This window comes from Octodon degus, unplaced genomic scaffold, assembly GCF_000260255.1.
Source record: "Octodon degus isolate 3935 unplaced genomic scaffold, OctDeg1.0 scaffold00263, whole genome shotgun sequence".
In the NCBI taxonomy this organism is placed as follows: Eukaryota; Metazoa; Chordata; class Mammalia; order Rodentia; family Octodontidae; genus Octodon; species Octodon degus.
The window spans coordinates 1,731,964-1,755,513 of record NW_004524839.1 but is presented as its reverse complement, the minus strand read 5'-3'; the positions used below and the strand labels follow the sequence as shown (position 1 = coordinate 1,755,513).

At 36.8% G+C, this 23,550-nt stretch overlaps 3 pseudogenes; all 3 read left to right on the top strand.

Annotated features, from left to right (window-relative positions):
- The first annotated feature begins 15,551 nt into the window (after positions 1–15,551).
- On the top strand, positions 15,552–15,764 carry LOC101579937 (annotated as a pseudogene).
- A 160-nt stretch (positions 15,765–15,924) lies between these two features.
- On the top strand, positions 15,925–16,640 carry LOC101579547 (annotated as a pseudogene).
- An 882-nt stretch (positions 16,641–17,522) lies between these two features.
- Positions 17,523–18,931, top strand: LOC101579148 (annotated as a pseudogene).
- Positions 18,932–23,550: the final 4,619 nt, after the last annotated feature.

Below are 23,550 nucleotides of genomic sequence, written 5' to 3'. Positions count from 1 at the left end.
TATTTCCATGAAAAAGACCAGCTCGGAAGATATATAAATGCTAAGCCAGCTCTAGCGAAAACACTTGAAAATATTGTCAACAGAAACAATGAATTAGATACAGCTAAAAACTGAAGAAACTAGTGAGATCAAAGGTTAAACTCAACAAAAACATCAGGAAAAGAAAACCAAAGAACACACCAACAGATTTTAAAACAAGCAGTGATAGTAAATAACCAACATATTGCAGTAATATCTCTCCATGTTAATGGCCTTGACTCTCCAATTAAGACACTGACTGGCAGACCAGATCACAAAACAGAATCCAACAATCTATTGCATTCTGTCAACTCATCTAATAAAAAACAATATTCAGAGACTAAAAATTAAAAGATGGAAAATAATATTTCATGTACCAGGACCATGAAAATAAGCAAGGCTAGCAATTCTAACAGACATGGAAAATATCAAATTAAAACTGATTAGAAAAGATCAAGAAGGTCACTACATACTAGTTAATGGAACAATCCATCAAGAAGAGATAACATTGATAAACATATACCCGCCAGATACTGGGAGCACCTGTCTTCATAAAACAAAAACTGCTGAAATTAAAAAATCAAACAAACAATACAATCATAGTAGGGGGATTTTAAAATCTCACTTCCACAGAGAGACAAACTAAACAAACAAATTAAAAAAAATTTCAGAGTTGAACTACATCCTTGAATATATGGACTATATGGTTGTATACAGAGTATTCCACCTCTCTGCAACAAAATATGCATTCTTTTCAGCAGAATATGTTAGATTCACTAAAATTGATCACATACTAGTTCAGAAAACCAGCTTAAGTAAATATAAAAGATTAGAAACTACCCTATGTATACTCTCAGACCACTGTGCAATGAAAATAGGAATCAAGGACAGAAGAAATTTTGGAAACAGCAAATACTCCTGGAAAATTAATGATATACTCCTAAACAACTGATATGTCACAAAAGAAATGAAATAATAAATTAAAAAAATTTGAAAGTTAATGACAGTGATGGTACAACTTGTCAGAACCTCTAGGACACTATGAAAGAAGTTTTAGGGGAAAATTCATTACAATTGATGCTTACATTAGGAAAACAGAGAAAGCTGAAATAGAAACCTTATGAAAAATCTTAAGATACTTGAGAAAACAATAATCCAGGCTTAAACTAAAATTAATGTGGGAAATTATAAGGAAGGGAGTGGAAATCAAGGAAAGTTAGAATAAAAAACTCCAGTAAAAGAATTGTTATCTTCAAGTGTTTCATCTTATTTTTTAAAATTTTATTTTATTTTATTTTGAAGAGTAAAAACAGAAGCAAAATCAATAGAGAAAAAGACAGAAACAGGGTAATATACAATACATATGTTAAGCTTTTCAAAATAGGAATAGCTAATTAACAATGGTTGCTATAGTATCTATTTTTAATCATCAAATCTGTTGCTCAAATTTACAGATACAGTTATGCAAGATTGGGGAAGTGATTGAATATTAGTGTTCGCTTTTGAGAAATCTTAATTTTTTCCTTGTCTTTTTTGTTTTAACTTATTTTAAAGAGAGTATAATAATTGATAAGACATTAGAAATGGTACACATTTAGAAGACCAAGATGAGAGGTATTCAACCATGGGTTTAGTATTACATGTTGCTGTCCTTGATGTAGTTGCTCAGATCACAGATCTCAGCATAAAGAGTTAGTCAAGGTGAAAATTCTACACATTAACTGGTATTTTTAAAAAAACAGATGGAATTTATGAGTACAATCATCTCAGCCTTCCTGCATATATACTTGCATGCTTTTCCCTCCTCCAAGTGTTTCATCTTAAAATATTTCTTGAAAGCTCTAATTTCTGTGTAATGTTTCTATATATAGGTATTATAAATTTTGTGGTGAGATTTATCATTTTTATATTTTAATATTCTTGTAACAAGTATGTTTTGTTTTTGTTTGTCATGATGAAGTGGAATTACAATTGTTTTTCAATAAACATTTATTTAAAAGAAGAATGAAGGAATCAAAGAGCTGGTTCTTTGAAAGAATAAACAAAATATATAAGGCCCCAGCTAGATTTAGCAAGAAAATATAAGAAAAGACTCACATCAATGCAACTAGAAATGCAAAATGTGAGATGACAACTGATACTCTGGAAATTCAGCAGATCATAACTATTTGAAAAATGTATATTCTCACAAATTGGCAAGTTGTGAAGAAATGGATAGGTTCTTAGATACATACAACCTACCAAAATTAAGATATTTGTGTGAAGAATACATAAGTATGCGTAATAATCCAATAAACAACAATGAAGTGAACACAATAATTAAACAACCGACCAACTTAAAAAACCTCAGGACTTGATGGATTCAAGGGTGAATTCTATAAAACCTTTAAGGATGTTATACCACTAATACTGCTGAAGTTCTTCAAAGAAATTGAAAGGGTTGGAGTGCTCATATTCCCTGGGACAGGAAAGTCAGTATCACCCTGATCTCCAAACCAGATAAAGACCCCAGTAAAAAAGAAAACTATAGGTCAGTCTCCTGAATGAACACAGATGCAAAAATCCTCAAGAAGATATTAGCAAATAGAGTGAAGCACATTATCAAAAAGATTATACATCATGACTGAGTAGGTTTCATTCCAGGGATGCAAAGATGGTTCAACATACATAACTCTGTAAATGGAATACATTGCATAAACAGAAACAATGCCAAAAACCACATTATATTTAATACATGCAGAAATGTCTTTGGACAAAATTCAACACACCTTCAGGATAAAAATCCTGAAGTAAACAGATATAGAGGGCCCATATCTGAATATGATGAAAGCTATATATAACAAACTGATAGCCAGCCTCATACCATGTGGGGCAAAAACTAAAAGTATTTCACCTAAAGTCAGCAAAAAGACAATGATGTCCACTGTTGATGTGATGGAAAACAGAAAAACCAAAATGACACTCAGGATTTGGAGGCCAATTTATTTGCATTGATGGACACTGATCATGATCATTCCCGTTATATCAGGCCCTGATCTTGGTGATTTAGGGATTATATGAGATAAGCAAGCAGGAAGTACAGAGGCATAATGACTTGTCAATTGGAGGTTGGTTTATACAATGTGCATTATAGCGACTAGCTCTACATCACAGTGGCCAGCCATTTCTAAGAGACAGGAACAAGTGGAACTGGAACAGGAACTATTACTTGGACAACTAAGAAACTGAAGTATACTGGTGGGGGGGGCATTCTCTGTTACATCATCTTCTCTATTCAATATAGTACTTGAAACATTAGCCACAGCCATTATGCAAGAGAAAGAAAAGGGATATATACAGAAATAAGAGATCTCAAATTATCATTTTTAGGTGACATGATACTTTATGTAGACAATCCAAAGAAATTCACCAAAAAACAAACAAACAAACAAAAAAGAAAATCACCAAAAAACTCTTAGGATTAATAAATAACCTCAGCAAGCAGTATATAAGATCAACTCACAAAAATCATTAGCATTTGTATGTACCAACAATGAAAAGAATGAGAAGAAAATTATGAAAATAATACCATTCATAGTAGCTTAAAGAAAAGTTAAATACCTACTAATTGACCTAAGCAAGGAAGTACAAGGCATCTACAAAGAAAACTACAATACTCAGAAAAAGGAGAATGTAGAGAGCACCAGAAATTGGAAATATGCGCCCTGCTCCTGGATAGGCAGAACCAATATAGCCAAAATAGCCACACTCCTAAAACTGTTGGACAGATTCAGTGCAGTTCCAATCAAACTATCTGCAGCATAGTTTACAAATCTAGAAAAAAATATCCTGAAATTTGTATAAAACCATAAGAGATCCAAAATTTCAAAAGCAATTTTGGACAACAAAAGCAAAGCCAGAGGCAGAGGAATAACTGACCTTAAACAATAATGCAAAACAATAATGATAAAAATAGCATGATACTTTTAAAATATTTTTAATGTATTTTTTTCTTCACATTCTGTAGGGATTTAAAGTTTAACATATCAATACAGGATGGAAAATACCTGTTCCATGTTATGTCTAAGATGTTTGCTATTCAGGCATATAGTGAGGTTAAGCTCAACTGCCTATGTTGTAAGGTAATAATATCATTAAACTTCTCTTCTGGAGGGTTAACAACTTAAGTTTTCAGACCAAAAATTAGTAAAAAGAAGGGCTGTAAGGAAAGCCAACATTTTGGCCCTAGTCTTTCAAGGTCAATGAGGACTCAGGACATAAGAGAACCTGTACTGTAACATCCTGTAACTCAGTTGTGTACGAAATTTTCTGATCAAGAAGATTATGGGGCCACAGAGGAAAGTGATCAATGATGTAGAGTGTTCCTAAGGAGAGTCACATGGAGAGAAAACATTTTCTCAGGCTTTCACAGAGAGCAAATTGGTTAAGCAATGACCATTACTCATCCACATGGCTGACACTGACAAAAGATCTACAGACTGCAGTACAGGGTTTCAGGATAAATCCTGAGGGGATTTGACTGACCTCGGTAGATACAAAAGTTACATTTTTTGTTATATAGGTCTTGCTTTATCTTGGTCTTAATCATCCGGCAGAAAAGTATAAAAATGAAGCATGAAAAGTAAAGTCATATTTTAATTTTTTTATTGAGTTTTTAAAAAAATTTATTTATTTATTTGTGTGTGTGTGTGTGTGTGTGTGTGTGTGTGTGTCCAGCTCAGCCCACCAGGGGGCAGTGCTGGCTGGCATGTGGTGCTGGGGGATTGAACCACGGTCCCTGTGCTTTGCTAAGCTTGTTCTAAGTAGGTGCTTTAGACCACTGAGCCATCTCACCAGCCCCAGTAAAGCCATATCAATACGCTGAACTGTAAAAGGCTCAAATCAACAACTTCTGATGTTGCCAGTCCTACAGATAACCCACTACTATTATGGACTACTAGACTATATTGGATTATTTTGTTGAATTCAAGCAAATATTTAAATAGCAATGGAATACCCATTTCTGACAAAAGTAAACAAAAAAAAGGAATATAAATGAAGGACCATTTTGTATCTGTATATACAAAATAGTTAGGATAGATATGCAACTACTTTCTCGTAATTCAATGTGAAGAAAGATTTGTACCAATAGTGTTTGGACAGAATATCATGTCTGCATTTTGTACTATGAATACTACAAAGACAACAATATGCAATGTATTAATTATTGTAACTATCCTACTAACTTGTTTTGAAACTGTCTCATTGCTATTTTTTTTTAACCGGGGATTGAACTCAGGCCCTTGTGCTTTCCAGGCAAGTGCTTATTCTACTGAGCTATCTCCCTGGCACCTCTCATTACTATTTGTTTCTCAATAAAATTCATATAAGAAGCCTTCCTAAAAAAGGAGGGGTATAAATAAAGGACCGTTTTGTAGTGAAAAAAATATATGTATACACAAGATAGTTAGGATAGATAGATATACAGCTACTTTCTCTTAGTTCAATGAGAAGAAAGGTTTGTAGTAATATTGTTTAGTCAAGTTATCATATCTACAATTTTCCTCTGATTACTGTGAAGACAACAATATGCAAGGTATTAATTATTGTAACTGTCCTACTAACCTGTTTTGAAACTGTTTCATTGCTATTTTGTCTTTTTTTCTCGTTAAAATGAATAAGTGATTTTAAAAAATAACATGATACTGGAATAAAAATACATATTTGGATTGATGGAACAGAACTGAGATTATGGTGTCTTCCCCAGATACATTTAGCTATGTGATCTTTGACAAAGGGATCAGAAGCATATTTTAGAGTAATGATATTGTCCTGAATGGGTGGTCCTGGGAAAACTATGTGCAAAAGATTGAATCTGGACTGTTATGTCCCATCATATATTAAATTAAAATTAAAATGAATAAAAGTTATAAACAAAAACATTAAGCCTCTTGATAGATAAATTAGGTAAAATATTTCACATAGTTGTAGGAAAGATTTTTCTAAACAGAACCTCAATTACACAAGAAATAATAGTAACAATCAATAAATGGGATTATATCAGACTTAAAAGTTTCTGTATAGCAAAGAATCAATTAGTAGAATGAAGAGACAACCCACAGAATGGGAAAAAAGTTTCCTAGTCATGCCTCAGACAGAGGGTTGATACCGAGAATATACAAAGAACGCAAAAACTTTACCTAAAATTCAAGATCTAGACAAGAAATGGCAAGAGACACGAACAGACATTTCACAGAGGAAGAAATATAAATGGTCAAAAAATATACGAAAAAACACTGAACACCTCTGGTCATTAGAGAAATACAAACAGCACCAAGATTCCAACTTACTCCAGAAAAGTAGCAATCATTAAGAAATCAAAGAATAACAAATGTTGGAAAGGCTGTAGTGAGTAAAGCAACCCTCCTTCCGTGTTGTGGAGAATGTGAACTAGTACGAGAATTATGGATATCAGTATAGAGATTTCTTAAAAAACTGAAATGAGAAATTCCACATAATCTAGTGATCTCTCTACTAGGTATCTTTCCCCAAAGAGCTTAAGATACCATACAATGGGGATTGATGCATGCTAATGTTCAAAGGAGTACAACTCATAGTAGCTAAATTCTGGAAACAGTTTGTATACCCATCAACAGATGATTGGTTAAAAATTATGATATCTACATATAATGGCCTACTACCCTCCAATGGTATCATGGATTTGAGATAGTTGTAAGAAAATGAATGTACTTGGAAAAATGTAATGGTGTGGAAAATAAACCAGACACAGAAGCTTAAATACCATATGGTGTCTTGTATTTGAGTGAGGTATAGTACAAAGAGAATAATGATGGTGGCTTAGAAGGGGACCAAGGGATGGATTGCTTGAAATAGAGAATTTGTCTAAGAAAAAGTGTGAGCAGTGAGGTGGAGGGGAAGGGAAAATAAGCAGAATAAAGACATGCTATTCACAGCAACTAAATATCTTCAACTAATATAAATGTTACATGGCATAACACGAGCTAGTATGAATACTATCAGCAAGAATGAAAAATGGAATAGGGTCTTGGAGGGGGAAAGAGGATAAAAAATAAGAGAAAGAAACTTGGGTATGTTACATGTGACCACTCCCCCAAGAAGATTGTAAATTGTATGAATTTCAAACATGTGCTAACAAGATAACTATGAGAGAAGCTGCATACCCTAAACTCTTCGCGTGTAACAAATCCATCTAAAAGTATAAATTTGTATCTAGTTTCTCTGGTCTTCCATGTCACTTTAGGCCCTCTTTAAGTGTCCAAATACTAAGGTACTGCTTTGGGGAGAGCATGTTTGCATGTCTTGTGTGTTCTCAGTCAACAGAACCCAAAGCAGAAACCTGTTTCACTAAAACCTCTCACGTTTGTGGATACCAAAGAATCAACTCTTCTCACTGGGATTGAAACATCAGATTACCCAATGACAGACAATAATTTGGACCTCAGGGCATGATGTAAGAAGCAGAAGCTTTACATATAACATACAGTCTTTTCGTTCAAGTCAAATAGGGTCGTTGGAATGATAGGCAGGTCTAACCTATGAATAAGGTTGAGACCAATAAAGCTATGAATGCCTGAATCAAGTCAGTGAAGAATAGTAGTCAGGGGGGCCAGTGGGATAGCTCAGTGGACTAAAGCACCTGCTCTGGCAAGCTCAGGGACCTGGGTTTGATCCCCAGCAACACATGCTGCACCAGCCATGTCCCCAGGGCAGGCTGAGCTGGCCAGAGTCTGGGTGTGGTGGCAGCAGGCCTGTAATCCCACCTTTGGAGAGATTGAAAGCAGGAGGATCACTAAGAGTCTGAGCTGCATTGTGGGACCCTGAAATAACCAAATACATAAAAAACAATAGTAATCATCTACTAAAGTGTTAAAAATACTCAATTTAAGAACCGATGCACCCCACTACCTTTGTCAGTGTGGCAGTAATGCCAGTTGACTGCAGAAATCTGTGGTTCTTGAAAGTCCATTTGGTATACTAATTCTGGACACATTCTAAGTGCTTTGTTCACTGTCACCACCTCGAGCACACCATGGCCTTTCACATCAGCTGGGTTCAAGTACCACTTGTAACTCATCTGTTAAGCATAAGTTTCAGGTTTTCAGATCAACATGGTTTCAGTCCCTGGTATCAGTAAGACTATGTCCCACTCCATTCCTCCCTGCCCTTGCCTTTCCTACCCTTCTTCCATAATTTCTAATTTGAGAGGTACTTGTTGCATTGAGAAGGCATTTTTAGAAATTAGTAATACTTTGGTTGTCATACAATTTGGGGGCTCTACTTCTTAGGGTAGAGTTGTCCTATGTCCTACCATGTCCTACCATGCACATGAAATTTCAGTCTTATGTGATTTTCCATTGTCCTATAGGGACATAGTCTGTTTTAAAAAAATTGAGTTTATAACTTAACTCTATATTACACAAAGATATCAGGTATTTTATCCAGTTTAAATTAAAACTGAGTTTTCCCAGAAGGCACATATAGTATAAAGCAGGCGAGGTTGTACTTTGTTCAGAATTTTACCAAGAGTGCTTCACCATTTATAAGTCATACCACAAAGGCAACATCATCTGTGGAATTTGAATGGCTAATATTAGACATCTGGATCAGTTGACAATTTTGGATGAAGGCAACTGGCTTCATTATGTCATCTAGTATAATCATGAATGGGCATTTAATGTTGAAATACATAATATTTTATTAAAATTTGTATTTTATATGTTTGTCATATTACTGTTAAGACATTACATTTACCTTTTCTCTTTTTTTCTTTTTTGTATTTTATGGAAGGGTCTGCAGGGTGTTCAGGGTCTCACTGCTAGATCAGACATATAGTGATCTGCCTCTTTACAGCCTCCCAAGAGCTGGGATTACAGGTGCGCACCACCATGCCCATTCTCAATTGCCATCTCAGCACGCCCGAGGGTGGGGCCAGCATGGCTGGCCAGGGGATCAATACCCTGGCCCCTCTGCCTGCTTGCAGGTGCTTTAATCTGCTGAGCTATTTGGCTGGCTCCACATTTACCTTTTCAGATTATGTAAATTAGTAGGTTATTTATCCACTAATTTAATTTCATTAACAAAGTATTTGTTACAAAAATATTATTAAATTTAATGGCTGAGAAACATGTTGAAGTTTCCTTCCTTTATAATTCTGCTTTGTTCCTTATGGGCCTGTGTCTTAGCCTCTACTTTTCTACACTTAAATGCTAACACCACGGTATGGAGGTGTGCACTGCCTGTAATCCCAGCACTTGAGAGGCTGTGGTAGGAGGATTACCTGGAGTAGGAGACCAACCTGGGCTGTGAAGTGAACCCAAGGCTGAACTTCACAGTGAGACCCTGTCTGAAAAAGACCAAAAAAAAAAAAAAAAAAAAAAGAAAGAAAGAAAGAATGTTGACATCTTCAAATTTTGTGTCTTACAGTTCTCTCAAAATTCACATATAGTCTGTGATGGCCAGACTCCAAGACGACTTTTGTTAATCCTTGCCTCTTTCAGACCTTTGGGTAACTCCATCTCACACTGGATAGGGTTGGCCTTAGTAATCAATAGAATATTGTGGAAATGATGCAATGTATCTTTTAAGGCAAGGTCATAAAATACCTTATAGCTTCTGTCCATCTCTCACTCTTGAGTCACACTTTCTGAGAAAACCTGGTGCTGTGTAAGGAAGATATTTAAGCAATCCTATGAAGAGGACCATATGATGGAGAACTCAGGTCCCCTGTTAGCATCTAGCACCAGTTTTCTAGCCATGAGAGGAGCTACCTTGGCAATGTATTCTATAGAATAAAGGATAAGGGATAAAGCCTCAATCAAGCCTGTAGGTGATGACAAGTTCAACTGATATGCTGACTACAATCTCACAGGAGACCCTGAGCAAGAATCACCTGACCTCATATTCCTGACCAACCGAAACTGTGTGAAGTAATATTTATTATTATTTAAACCACTAACTATGGGGTCTTTTTGCTAACAATGATTAGCTTTTTCCTGTCTTTCCTAAATTATAAACCACTCCTGAGTAGATAAACTTTAGGGGGCAGAAACCTTGTCTCTTTTACTCATTCCTGTATCTCAAGTTCAGAACAAGCCTGGAACAAAGCAGCTGCCCAATAAATTTGAAATCGATGAATTAACTTTTGGCAAAAGAGCTATAGGTACTGAACAAATGTCATTATTTGCTGAAAATATAATTGTTTACACAAAAATTCAAGACAGTTAACCAAGAAACCATTAAATCAATAAAAATAATTCAGGAAAGTGGCAAACCACAAGAGCAACATAAAAAAATTTAATTCTTTTCATACACCAGCAATGATGTACTAGAAAATGTAACAGGTTAAAAATTCCAAGAGCCGGCCAAATAGCTCAGCGGATTAAAGCACCTGCTTAGGCAGACACAGGGGTTGGAGGTTTTATCCCTGGCCTGCTGTGCTGGCCATGTCTCCGGGGCACACTGAGATGGTGGTTGAAATTGGGCGTGGTGGTGCTCACCTGTAACCCCAGGACTTGGGAGGCTGAACACAGGCGGATCTCTATGAGTCCAATCTACATAGTGAGACCCTTTAGATCCTCACTAAAGTACAAAAAAAAAAAAAAGAAAGAAAATTCTTAGTCATCATAACTCCCAGGACTATAATTTGCATAGGAAAAAACAATAATAAATGTGCCAAATCTAGATGAAGATAAATGTAAAAATGTATGGAAGAGCATACAAAATTATCTGAATGCAGAGATGGGTATGGTATACTCTAATATGGTAAATCTCAATATTATAAACATGTCAACTACTTTTAAAAGTCTATACATTTAACCCCAGTAAAAACCCTAATGATTTTTTTATAGAACCAATGAGTTGATTCTAAAAATAACTTGATGAGAAAATGTACTAGACTAGTTGAGATGAATCTGGAAAAGAACAGTGGGAGATGAGTTACCCTACCAGATATCATAACTTAGCATAAAGGTATAGTGATTACACTGGTGAGCTAGTGGAGTAACACATGACAAATGGATCAATGAATAAGATTACAGTCCAAAATGGATCCAAATATATATGGAAACCCAGTTTTTACAAAGGGGAAATATGAAGTATTTAATGAATGGTATTAAGAAAACCAATGATTCATTCAGGAAAAATAAAGTTATATCTTTATAAAGTTTAGCTTGATTAAGGACCAAAATATAATATAGAATTATAAAAGGGAGAAAGCAAATACAGGAAAATATTTTAAAACTTGGGATAGACTAAGCATAAAAGATAATGATATAGGTAAATAAATTTTATTTCACCAAAATTATATAACATCTAGAGCTGGGAGATAGCTCAGAGGCGTAAGCACCTGTTTGGTGTGCGCAAGGTCACTAGTTTGATCTCTGGTACCACAAAACAAAACAAAAAAATCTATCTATCTATCTATCTATCTATCTATCTATCTATCTATCTATCATCTATCTATCTGCTCTAAATTGATACCTGTAATCCCAATACTCAGAAGCTAAAGCTGAAGGATCACAAGATCTAGTCCAGCACAGGCAATTTAGAAATTTAGTGAGAGCCTATCTCAAAATAAAAAAAAAAGAGTTGAGGATGTAGCTCCATGTAAAGAACCTAGTTGTGTCCCCAGTACTATAAAAACAAACAAATAAAACATCTATATGGCAACAATATGAAAAGAAGAGTACCTTATAGAAGCAATAGACATTAGTGTTGTGCTTTTGGGCAATGAAGAGATAAGCTCTATTTTATGCTTTTTTTTTTTTAAAAAAGCTATTTATTTATTTAGATAATAAGGCTGGCCGTAAACTCACTATGTATCCCAGGGTGGTCTCTAATTCATGGTGGTACTTCTGCCTTTACTCTCTGAGGGCTGGGATTAGAGGCGTGCCCTACCACACCCAGTTTAGATATCTTTTTATAGAATCACTGCAAAATTTCATGCCAGGCATTAGATTCTACATTCTGCCTTATGTTTTTAGGCACTAAAGCTTCTTTGTTTGAGGGCTATTTGAAAATTACAGTCTTGGTTGGGCACAATGGAGTGTTTTTTTTTTTTCCAGTACCAGGGATTGAGCTTGGGACATTGCGCTTGCCAGGCAAGCGCTTATTCTGCTGAAATATTGCCCTGATCCAGTCAGATACAATGCTATGTGACTATAATCACAACTACTTAAGAGGCTGAGGCAAAAGGATCATAAGTTTGAAGTCATTCTTGGCAACATCCAAAGCTTTGTCTCAAAAGAAAAAAAGAAAAACGTTTAAAGTATATATCTTTAATATGTTCAAAGAACTAGTAGAAAACATTTTTAAATAATTTTAAAAAAGTGTAATGACAATACCTCATTTGACAGAGAATATAAAGAAAAATGTAAATCCTATTAAAAAAGAACCAACTGGTGTTGAAAAGTGCCACACTTGAAAAGTTCACTAGAGAGGATCAATCATACATATAAGCTGGCACAAGAGTTAGTAAACTTGATGATAGATCAGTACAGATTATGCAACCTAAAACATAGAGAATAAAATATTGAAGAAATATGAACAAAGCCTCATAAATATATGTGATGTTATTAAGTGGGACAATATACACATAATGGGAATCTCAGAAAATAGGAGAGAAGACAGCAGGAAAAATACTTTACAAAAACCAAACTTGAAAAATTTCATGGAAAAACATGAATCTACATACTCAAAAAGCTCAATGAACTATAAGTAGGGTAAATACAAAAAGATATCCACACCCAAATACATAGTGGTTAAATTGTCAAAAGATAATGAAAATGAATGAACTGGAAAGCAGCAGCAGAGAGACGTCCCATGCAGAGATCCTCAAAAATATTAACTGTTGATTTCTCACCAGAAATAGTCCAGTGGGATGACATATTCAAAGTAATGAAAGAAAAAAAGTCAATGTGGAATTCTGTGTTTAGCCAACAAAAGCCATCAAAAATGAAAGAGAAACAGAAACAACAGATAAATAAACATTAAGAGAAATTGTGGCTAGTAAATCTGTGTTTAGGCTAAATGGAAATAATACCAGATTGTAACTCAAAAACACATGAAAAAATAGAGAGCATAGTAGAAATATCTAAGTAAATATAAAATGTACACATATATAGTATTTCTTTTAACTAATTTAAAAGGTAGCTGCATGAAATACATATACAGTATGTCAGGGTTCTAGTATATAAAGATGTAATACAACTATAGCAATAGTATAAAAGTCAAGGGATCTGTGTTGAAACAAAATCTATTTACTAGAATTAAGTTGGCCTTAATCTGAAAAGGTGTGTTTTAAATTAAGATGCATATCACAATCACCAGAGCAAAAGCAAACAGAATAAAATCTCTTCTACAGATATAGTAATAAATATAAAAGTTCTAAAATGAAAAACTAAAAAAAAATTTACACAAAAGAAGGTAGTAATGGAGGAACAAAACAGACTAGTGACATTAAAAATAAATAGCAAAATGGAAGATATAAATGTACTGATATCACTAATTGTATTAAACTAATAAAATCAGATGTCAAATGTAGGCTTCTATAGTACTCAGACTTCTAAGATAACTCTCGTTATTGATGGCCCTGCTATACACCCCTGTATAATCCCCTCTGCTGAGTGCAGGCAGAACCTGTGAACCTGATGGGCTAGCACTCTCATAATTAGGTTACTCAATGTGGCAAAGATGAAGACATTTTTCTCAATAAAAGTCACTAATCAGTTGACTGAGTTAACAAAAAGGGAGATTGCCCTGAGTGAGTCTAGATTAATCAAGGAGTCCTTAAAAGAATCTGTTGGCCTCGAGGAAGTAACCTATCCTGTTGACAAGAGGCTTGCTGAGGTTGATCATAAAAGCTGAGAGTAGTCCCTGGCAGGCAATTAGGAAAAAACAGGAACATTATTAGCTCTACAACTGAAAAGAGATAAATTCTGCCAACAACTGGTAAATTTGAAAAATCTTAAGTCTCAGATATGGTTACAGCTTCAGGTAATGATTTAATTTTGGCCTAGTGAGACCTTGATCAAAAACCTAGGTCAATGCACTGAATGTATCAACTAACAAATTGATATGTTGAAACTATAACCCCAATGTGATGACACCTGCAAGTAGGTCATTTGGGAGGTGATTAGGTCATGAACAGGAACCCCAGAGAACTCTCTCACCTTTCTGCCATGTGAAAATATAAAGAGAAGTTGATAATCTACAAATTAGTCAAATTTCTGTCACTGTGGCAAAATATCTGAGAAAATAAATTTAAGTCAATTCATAGTCCAGAACGCAGGCTTTTCTTATACCTAGTCCACCCACTTAACCACTGCACTCTAGAGAGAAGTGCAAAAACTGGTTATTAACTTTCTCCAAAGACCTAGATATCTTCTCTGTATGTTTGAATTGGCTAGAAAGTATTTCAAAGCATTTAAAAAGTGTAACTACCAATATTTAAGTATCAGTGATTTCATATTCAGGTTAAGTTTTCTGGCTTCCCCTGAAAAACTTGAAGACGTGGTGTGATTGGCCCATACTGCCGATGAGCACAAACTGGCTGGAGCTGAAGAGTTCCTGTCTTGCTTAGAAAGGGCCTGAGCTCTAGTTTGGTATGAGTCAGTTCCATTCAGAGGGCCTCATTCCTGTAGTTTATTCACGTGATTAATTGCCTTCAGTTTGACTCCAATGTGGTCACTTTTTGCATTAACTCTTTTTCTGAGACAATGTTGCATGAATTTGGATTATGAATCTTTGGTAATCAATGTCCAGATCAGAACTTGATATTGTTTTGTCTTCAGGAGAGAAAAATGAATTAAATTTGCAGATAGATCCCCAATAAAAGGATATTATAGATTAACTTAAGTTTGGTAGAGACTGGGAAACTCATATTTTTGTTAATATTTTTATTAGTGTCAGATTTCACTTGGTAAAAAGTGATAAAAACCTTTTATCCCTTGACGAATACAAGGCAAATATTGGATAAAGTGTCTATATATGTTTGACTTTTCTTTTCTACTGTGAAGCATGAAGAGAAAAGCAAGCTTGAGGGCTGGTAGGAAGGGCTTCATGAGGTAGTACCATACAAAGAATGAATGGCTCATAAGTTTTTTAAGTTAACAGAAATTAACAAGAATATAAATCAAATTTTGAAGATCCGTAAGTGATGCTAATTGTAGCAACTCATGCTTTATAACAAAAAATAATAGTTATCATTATTTTACTAGAGATTGAATTCAGGGTCTCACATATGCCAGTGAAGCACTCTACCACTGAGTTACATCCCAAGAACACTTTTATATTTTATTTTAACACAATTTCTTAGTAATTTGCCCAGTCTGGCCTCACATTTATGATCCTTCTGCCTCAGCATCCCCAGTAGCTTGTAGTATAGGCCTGCATCACTCCACCTACCACTTATGCTTTTATTTGTAGTTTTGAATGATTTCTACTCAAAATTAATAGAAGCAACTTGCATAAATTAAATGTAGGTTGTCTCATAGAGAGGAGTCGGCAGAGGTGTGATGGAGCAAGCCAGGGATTACTTACATCTGAGAACTACAGAGCAGTATTTGCCAGAGGTGGAAGTCCAAGTGAAATGTATATGAACTGCTTTCTTGAGCAAACAAGAGTGTCACTTGTACTCCAGATGTTCTCAGCAGCACCAAGTTCCTGTGGTGACTTTCCAGGCACAGCTGAGACAGGCATTCTTAGCTGAGACCCTGAGAGGTGGTTAAAGCCCATTGGAGCATCAAGACTCTTACCTGCTGATTGTGAAACATCCGAACACCTTGCATTGTCTCTAGGAGAACCTGGATCATAGCTTTATAGCTGTACCCTAGGTGTTAAGGCTCCTAACATTTTATTGTTGACACTGGATTTGGTGAAACAGCAATCATGACGGTGGGCAAGAGCAGTAAGATGCTGCAGCACATCGACTACCATATGCACTTCATCCTGCAGGATGGCCACATCTTCATCGGCACCTTCAAGGTTTTTGACAAGCACATGAACTCGATCCTCTGTGACTGTGATGAGTTCAGGAGAATCAAGCCAAAGAATGCAAAACAGAGTGTGAAGAAAAGAGGGTTTTGGGTCTGGTCTTGCTCTGTGGGGAGAACTTGGTGGCCATGACTGTGGAAGGGCCACTCAATAAGGATACTGGCATTGCTTGGGTACCACTTGCTGGAGCTGCAAGAGGTTCTGAGGTTGGGAGGGCAGCTGGTAGAGGTGTACCAGCTGTGTACCAATTCCCAGGCTCCTGCTGGCTTAGCAGGCCCTGTCCAAGGAGTACGGGGTCCATCCCAATAGGTAATGACTCCACAGGGAAGAGGTACTGTGTCAGATGCTGCTGTGGCAGCAACTGCTAGCATTGCTGGAGCTCCCACCCAGTACTCACCAGAAAGGGAGACTCTACCTCCTCCTGCAGGCAGAGTGACCCCACCTCCAGGTATTATGGTTCCTCTATCTGGTATGAGGCCACCCATGGGCCCACCAATTGGGCCTTTTCCTGCTTGAGGGACACCAATAGGCGTGCCCCCCAGGAATGAGACCCCTTTCCACCAGGCATCAGAGGTCCACCTCTCCCAGGAATGTGTCCACTAAGACCCTAAGTTATTGTTGATCTATATCTGTCACTTTTCCCCCAAAAAAGTGTATCTTGTGAAATTGTGTAGATTGTGAGCTTTTTGTCCCCTCTTTCTGCACTAATAACAGCTAAAAATAAATGCATACAGCAACTAAAAAATTAAATATAATCCATAATCTTTGGATGTAGTTGTAAGGAAATCTAACAAAATATGTAAATGTGAATGTATATAAATTATTTTATGTACATAAGCACATCATTGCTGATTTAGAATGGAATAAATTTGCTCTTCTGGTCATGATGAACTGCTAATATTTGGGAACTGCTAATGACTATTTTAGGATCACTAGAGGACAGTTTGCCTAAGAATGAACCCAATATTAAGGAAGCACTGTTTCAACCTTTATTGAAAGCAACCTTTACTCTTGTTCATTACACAAGACATTAAAGTTTCCGTTATGTTTAAATCAGCTTAAATTCTGTTGCTTACAATTTGTTTTTTAAAATCAATTTTATTGAGAAAGAAATAGCATTGAGAGTTTCTTTTTTTTGAGACAGCTTCAAAACAGGTTAGTAGGACAGTTATAATAATGAATACATTGCATATTGTTGTTTTCATAGTAGTTATAGTACAAGATGCAGACATGATATCCTGTCCAAACACTATTAGTACAAATCTTTCTTCTCTATTGTGTGCTTTCCTATAATTCAAAAGCTAGAAAGCTCAAAGCTCTATATTATTATGTGTGTGTGTGTGTGTGTGTGTGTGTGTGTGGCACCGAGGATTGAGCTCAGGACCCTGCACTTGCCAGGCAATCACTTATTCTACTGAGCTATCTCCCCAGCCCCAAAGCTCTATATTCTATTATAACTTATTTAAGTTTTAGGTTTTGTTTGTCCTACAGAAATGATCACCAAGATTCAGAAAGTAGACCTGGTCCTTGGGCTTCCAGAGAAAAAGGAGAAGGAAGTAGTCAAAGAACCAGAGACTCAATGTGCAATTGTAAATGATGGGGATTATTTTGCTGATAATTCTGTTAGGGCCACATCTCCTTCTAGGACTGTAAGCCACGAGCAGATGTCCCACATACTCTTGGTGAAGAAAAAAAAGAAGAAAAAGACAGGCCACAGCATCTTTTATGAAGAGCTCCAGAACCCAAGCCCACATCACAAGCCAGGCAGAGAAGTCACCCAACCCCAAGAAGCAGGCCTTTGACCACTCAGAGTCCTTCAGTGGTGAGAAAAAAGAAGACGAAGACCTTGCCTTTGGCCACATCAGAAGCCTCAGTGGTAAAGACCTTCTAGACCCCAGTATAGGTGAAGAGGCAACGAGAGTTGGCAAGAAGCCCAAAAAACAAGAAGGAAAGAAAGGACCAGGATACTACAACCTGTTCCATCCAGGACCCTTGGCTCTGTGAGGCAGGAGATATTACATATGGATGCATGGTGGAGAAGGGGGATGAGGAGCAGGCAGCCTCAGGGCCGAAACAGAAGCAGGGCAGCTCCAGAGAACACAGCAGGAAAGTGAAGAAGAGGAAGAAGAAGAAGAAGAAGAAGAAGAAGAAGAAGAAGAAGAAGAAGAAGAAGAAGAAGAAGAAGAAGAAGAAGAAGAAGAAAGCCCACCAGGAGGAAGATACCTTCCCAGGCCATTCAGAGCTCTCTGGGTCCATGGAGACCAACCCTTGGAAAGGAAAGAAGAAGCCAGTCAGAATTAAGGTTGTAGAGTACATCCCACTAGGACATCACCCTAAAGCCAGAGTGAAGAAGAAAACAAAGGCTAAGGAAAAGGAAGAAAAGCACGTTATTGAGCTGGCTCAGAATAGGAAGAAAAAGAGCATGGTAACAGTAGACCCTTGGAAAGAAGAGCCAGATACAGACCTGGAGGTGATGATGGAGAAGAAAGGCAACATGGATAAGGTGCACATAGACCAGGTGAGGCAAAAGGCCTTGAAAGAAGAGATTGATCAGAAGTCAGAAAAGACAGAAGCATCTGAACCCAGGAAGTGGACGGGAACCCAGTTTGACCAGTGGGATACTGCAGATTTTAAAAACAAGGAACAGAAACTGAAATTTCTCAAATTTATGGGTGGCTTTAAGAATCTGTCCCCTTTGATCAGCTGCTCCCCTTGCATTACCACAAAGCCCAACATGGCCCTCAGCAAGGTGGCAGCTGACACCCTGCAGCAGAAATTGCAGCAGGACTATGACCTGAGATGGAAGTACAACCGGGGTGCTGGTCTTGGCTTCTCCGCCACCCCCAACAGAGTCTTCTACATCGATGAGAATGCATCTAGGTCTTTCAGGTTGGAAGATTAAATGCTAATGTCTTCTACCCACACATCTTGGATGGCTTTTCTCAGTTTTGCAGATGAAAGACACCTAGCAGCTGTCCAAGTTGGAACACCTGTGGATACCTGTGGACAAACTGGGAAGCTCGTGTCCTGGGGGCTAAAGCACATTTTTTTCTGTTACGCCTTCCATCCCTATGGTGACATGGGCATGTGAATAATGGCAGCTGACAACTGGCATTTGTTCGGAGTATAGCATGGCACAGGCACATACTGTTTTTTGCATTAATGTGTTTAATCATCATTATGAAGTAGGTGCTATTCATGAGGCAGCTGAGGTTTAGGGAATGAGTAATAAAATTGCCCAGGGCCACCCACTGTTGACTGCCATGTGTTACAGGGTTGTACCCTAAGCCCTAAGTCACTAATCATTGTGAAAGTTTCTTCTAGAGACCTTCACCCAGAGTACTAGTTGGAGATTAAATGATGGAGGAAAAAATAATTTATTTAAGTTCTAATCACTTCTAGTTCAAAACTTGAATTTGGATATGAATTAAGCAGTAGGGAGGCAAGACTTAAGGCCCAACATTTACAGATACAGATCATGACACAGATGCTGCAATTTGGGATCAAGTTCCTGTGCTGGTGGCTTCCTGGTTTGACAGGCAGCTTTTGTATCTTAGCATTAGTAGCAGTGCTTGAGAGGCCCAGTTCTAGGGTGTTTATTTGGCAGAATTCCTGGAGGCTTGACCTAGAATCCTTTGGTTTATCCCCACCAATGTTTTATAAGCCATTTAAATACATCAAATCCTTTTCTACTGAAATTACCTAGAGAAGATTTTGTTCTCTGAAAGCAAACTCTGGTCTTACAGGAATATTCAAGGCTTTGGCTCCAGAGTGAGAATATGTAGGAAAAGTGAACCAAAACTTAAAAGCAAATAAGGTGTGCCTAGTTCTAGATATTCACAGTTATTTCTATTCATATTACCCACAACTTAAAAATAAAAATTTTAAGTAAATGTCCCATCTGGGTAAGTCCTCAATAGGTCTAGTATCCTATAAACAGTCTCTGTATGGTTGTAGTTCATGAATTTTGTCTGCAAGAGTTAAAAAAAAGCAAGAGGACACATGGACCAGATGGCCTGCCATTACAGATGTTGCATCTGTAATGTGATAGTCCAGGTGCCTAGGGCACTAGTGAGGCATGGACAGCATGAAAATCAAAAGCAATTTTATGTTAAATGGAAAAACATGGAAAAATCAGAAACTACTTAGATTTTTTCCATTTATTTTGTGATTCAGTATCATTTGATTTTGAATTTCATATGGAGTACGAAGTAGAGGATATAAATTTTTGTAAAATATATGTATTGATACATGTACTTTTTTGGTGGAACTGGGGATTGAACTCAGACCCTTGCACTTGCCAGGGAAGTGCTTACTCCACTGAGCTGTCTCCGAGGCCCCCTTATGTATGTGCTTCGAAAAATAATACACACACCAAAGTGCAGAAGACATAAATGGACAGCTAAAGTCATTACCAAGTAAACACAGTGTGACCACCACTCAGGTAAGAAATAGAACATTGCCTGTAGGATTTCAGGAGGACTATCTAGAATGGCTATCTTGGTTTGTTTTAGACCAATCCACTTTTAGCATGAAAAGTCCCAAATTCCAGGAAACCCCTCTCTAGGATGTAAAAAGTCTTAGTTTTCTGCTGTGGGTACAGAATATTGGAAAAAAAATAACAAAACCTACATGGTGACCTCCTAAAAGGGGGTGAAAATAGAAAGATTTTTAATGTCAAATGAATATAGTTTAAATTATCCACCTTCTAGAGTTCTTTTGGCTGGTTTTCTCCTGATTGATGGTAATGACAAGCATGGTTTCTGGTTCATAGTAATGGATCATCCATCATTGTATTACTCTGACTGAAATTGTGAACATTAACAGTTCATCTTTGACTTTGTCTTCAGGTCACCTGGTGTGATTTGTATTGAGATAGTGCTAGCTTAATTTTGAACATCCTGAATGTTTTGTTTTATATTCAGATGGCCCCTCAAAGTCTCATGTGGTCATAAGTTTTTTTTTTCCCTAAGGTGGCAGAATCTACAGTGTGTGACTGATTTGTAGTGCAATGCTGGGATTAAGGGTGCTGGGGTTATGGGTGGGTTATTACTTGATCAATCCACTGATTGGGTGGGCACTACTCTAATCCCAGTAGACTAGATTATAATATAGAGGACAGAAAGAGGCTCATCTCAATTTCTCTTGTTGCTTTTGCTGTTTTCTGCTGCTATGGACTGTTGTCCCTCTGCTATGTGCCACCCTGCCTCGGAGCCAGCTGATTATGGACTGAAACTTCTACAAACTGCAAGCTAAGTAAACCTTTCCCCTTTTAACTTTGGGTGTTGGATATTTTGTCTCATCAATGAGAAGAGTAACTAATACATTGAATATCACGATCACATGCAATATTTTTCTGGAGCTGTTTTTAAATGACTAAAATTTCTTTTTTCACAGTTCTGGAGGCTGGAGGTCTAAGCTCAACATGTCTACAGGTTTGGTTTCTTCTCAGACTTCTCTGGCTTGGAGCAAGGTGGCTCCTTTCAGTGTCTTCATGTCAATTTCCTTTGTGTTCATACATCTATGGTGTCTCTTTGTGTGTACAAGTTTCCTCTTCTTATATGAACACTGGACAGAAGCTGATTGTGGTGGCACACACCTGTAATCCCAGCATTTGGGAGGTTGAAGCAGGAGGACTGCTGTGGGTTTGAGACCAGCCTGGGCTACAAAGTGAGCTGAAAGCCAGCTTGAACTGTATAGTGAGAGACTGTCTCAAATAAACAATAAATGATATTGGTCAGATTGGATTTGGGTGCACATGAATGATTTCATTGTATCTCCTCTTTATAGGTCCTGTGTCCAAATACACTCACATTCTTAGTTACTAGGGGCTAGAATTTCAGTATATGAATTGGGGGAGGGCACGATTTAGCCCCTAATACTATGGTTTTAAGAATATAGGTAATAAAAATATGAACTATTACATACCATTGTCAAACCACTGAAAAAGAAAGGCAAATAACTATGTTATCTTAATGACAGATAAAGAATATGTACAGCTGAATCAAGTAGATGAATAAACAAAACAGAACATATTACACAATATAGATAAAACAATTGAGTATTGGACATGGTAGAAAAAGGAATGAAAAAGGACACATGTATGTCCCCCCGAAGCCTCATGTGCTCATAGGGGGGGCTTTTCAAAGCTGGCTGGATCTAGGGTGTGTGACACTGGGATTAAGGGTATGTGGTTTTAAATTATTGTCCACTGATTAGAATTAGCATAGATTGGGGTGTGGCTGAATGGATTTACTGAAGACAGAAGGACCACCAGGATGTGGTTGACACTACCCATGAGGTTTGTAGCCTAGATGGGATAAAAGGGAAAGGTAGGCTATTGCCCATTCTCTGCTGCTTCTTGCCTGCCTAAAGTGTCCTGCCTGACTCTTTATTCTCTGTGATGCCCCTCTGCCTTGCTACTCTGCCTTGGAGCCAGCTGACTATGAATCAAAGCCACTGCAATCTGTAAGCTGAAATAAACATTTCCTCCAAATTTTATCTCAGGAATGATAAAAGTAACCATGACACATTTCAACAACCTCACAAGTGGGACCTGGAGAAGTCTCCTGCTAATGTCCAGTTGAAGATAATTATCATTAAATTACCTTGGGCATACCACGCAAATGAGCATTTGTCATTGTATTGTTCCCTTGATGACTCTATGAAGGTAGGGCTCTATATCTTTTTTTTTTTTTCAGTACTGGGGATTGAACTCAGGACCCTGTGCTTGCTACGCAAGCACTTATTCTACTGAGCTACTTCCCTGGCCCTAGAGCTCTATATCTTGATTCAGAAGTTACCACTAAAATGTTCTATAGGGGAAATCTTGTCAATAGATATGCTGATGTCTTACAATAGAGCTGATTCGCTCAAATGTGACCAATAATTATGCTTTCCACAGTATATCAAAGTATGCAACATGTGGCAGAGAAAAAAATGTTCCCTCTGGCCTTTGGTACTTTGAATTTTAAAAATGCAGTTTTACATTGCCTTCTTGATTTCTATAAAAATACTAACGAAACCACAGAAAGCATGAAACAATATAAACTATACTTTGCCCATCTATCTACTTATTCATCATACAATACAAAGATGGATTTTGGAAAATTTCACTGAATCTATAAAAATTTCTTATTGTGGGTGATGTACATTATTTATTTGTTTATTTTTGAGAAAATGAACAGAACATATCTGTTAAATCTCATACACACTTTATATACAGTTATGCTAAAAACAAGTGTGTTTGGCTTATGAAATTAAAACTTTCTTTTTTTTATATTATATGATTTAATGCCATATGAAGTTTAGTATTTTCTTATATGAATATCAATCTGCCCACTTTGTAGTTTATATAGACTTGTGTTACCGAAGAGTAGAATTGCTGATTTATCTTTTTTTTTTCAACAAATAACACACTGCATATATTCTTCTTAGTGGTTAATGGCTGTACAAGATGCGGACTTGAGATCCTATTTACAAACACCATTAGAACAAATCATTCTATTCATTAAGAGAATG